This window comes from Schistocerca americana, unplaced genomic scaffold, assembly GCF_021461395.2.
Source record: "Schistocerca americana isolate TAMUIC-IGC-003095 unplaced genomic scaffold, iqSchAmer2.1 HiC_scaffold_14, whole genome shotgun sequence".
Taxonomy (NCBI): Eukaryota; Metazoa; Arthropoda; class Insecta; order Orthoptera; family Acrididae; genus Schistocerca; species Schistocerca americana.
Window position 1 is genome coordinate 15,720,385 of NW_025725481.1, and position 2,287 is coordinate 15,722,671.

The window sequence follows — 2,287 nt, forward strand, 5'->3', positions numbered from 1 at the left end:
TTCCACCTGTTTTCTGGGCACATATACGTATACACCCATGGTGTGTGCCCCGTCCTTGCCTTCAGCTGGATTTGGCACAGGGCACGAAGGACTCAGTCGCTCCTGAGACCCACTGCTGCTGCTTTCTTTCCATCCTTGCCACGTTTTGTGGCTCTGACGTGGTCTATACTGACGATGGTTGCTGTTCGAGCTGATTATGCTATTACTCTTGGGGATCATTCTCAACAAGGCTCATTGCCGGATGGCTGCAGAGTTTTCACTGCAGAGTACGTAGCCATCTCTCACGCCCTATAGTATATCTGCTCTGATTAGGTGAGTTCTTCGTCATCTTTGGTGACTCTCTGAGCCTTTTACAAGCTATTGATCAGTGTTTTCCTCGCTCTTGTCTGGTGATGGCTATCCTGGAGTCCATCCATACTCTTGCCAGTTGTAGCCATTTCATGGTTTTTGTGTGGACCACGGGTCATGTCGGCATCCCAGGTATTGAACATTGTTGACAGGCTGCCCAAACAGGCTATCAGTGCCTTGGCCCTGGAGATTGGCTCTATGTTGCTGTGGATTAGTGTTGACAGAGGTCCAAATTTTGTTGGACTGTCCACTTTCAAAGGCACTCAGGCAGACGTTTGTGCTGCCTGATACTCTCCCTGCTGTTTTTACGGATGATGCTGCAATGGCAGGCTTAGTTTTGAGTTTTATTCGAGTGTGGGATTTTTATCGTTCAATCTGAGGGTTTGTCCGATTTTGTGTTGCGTCTGGCCTTTGGCCTATTGTTTTAGATAGGGGTTTTGGTGTGCCTCTTTGTGGTTGGCTTTTCCTTTTTTGTTTCCATGGTCCACCAACCACTTTGTGCTTTTAATCCTTTTGTCTGGTCTTTGTCTGTGCCTTTCTTGTCCTGTGTCGTCCCTTGTCTTCTCTGTTGCTTGTTTTTGTTCCTTGTGGGTGTTTCATGGTCGTGAAAAAAGGGACTGATTGCCATTGTAGTCTGGTCCCTTCAGCCCCCCACAAACAAAACTATCTTGAATGTATGCACAAATCATTCAGGTTCTTCATTTAACTAATGATGAAACGGAACAGTGGTATGGTGAGTGATACTATGGACTATACAAGATTATTCGAAGTTCTAAGCTGTAAACTGTGGTCAGTTGCCTGTGAGCCACACTTCTGGCTAACCTTCCAAGGAGAAAATTGATGACAAAGACTGAATGGGACTACGCAACGTAGTCAAGTTCATGGGCACTGCAAACGGGTATTTGGTAAAAGAATTCTCTACAGTAAGCCAACTAGCGTTCCAAAGGGACGAGCAGAGTCAATATGCACATGATGCCATGGCGACTGAGACTTTGGCCAAGCTGAAAACGTTTGCTAAGGGGCGAGGAGGGTTTCACCCTATGTGCAAGTCTGTGAACATCATCTGTTGAATATGGGCGTGCATACCAGTCCATGTAAGTGCCGGCACGCTACATGTTTCGTGTTTCCAATTCCTGAATGTTCTTGCAGGAGCTTTTTGCAGCACTTTAGAAATAAGCACATCCTACTTTCCAGTCATTTCGTAATAAAGTCACAGCATCTTGGACGGAGAGGTTATGCTGACGACAAAATAGTGGCACACAAAGAAATTCTGAATGTTTTTCACAGAAGGAGGCCAAGCAGTACAGATGCAGTGCAACAAAAGGTACCTGTCTGGCTCTGGTTCTGTGGCCTGACCAGTTTTCCTATAGTGCAGTGGAAAATTCAGTAAGAGTTCAGTGCCCCGCGCATCTGTCTGACAACAAGATGCGGCAGTAGCGTCGAATTCAGAATCAGAACCAATAGGAAGCCGAGAGAAGGCGTCAGCATGCTTCGACGTGGATCGGTACAATACCTCGTACTGATATTGTGACAATAACAAAGCCCAGAGTTGCAGCTTCTGAGCCGTACACGACGGAAGAGGTTTCGATGGATGAATCAAAGACTGACCTACCTTCTGGTCCATCACTAGGTAAGACTTCCGACCAAACAGATAATGGTGAAACTTTTTCATGCCATAGATGATAGTGAGTGCATCGTTATTGATCTGGGAATAGTTACATTGAGTCTTGGAAGCCAAAGTGCTCGGACTTTGCTGTAAAGCAAATATGTGCGAGATTACAGGTCTGATTCTCTGCGAAGAGGTGTCCACTGCAAAAACCACTGGCTTAACAGGATCTAAAAGAGAAAGTCACCTGTCACTCAAAAAGGCATTTATAGGTTACTGGAATGCATCCTGACAATCTTTGGTCCAAACAAAAGACACATTGTCCATTCACAA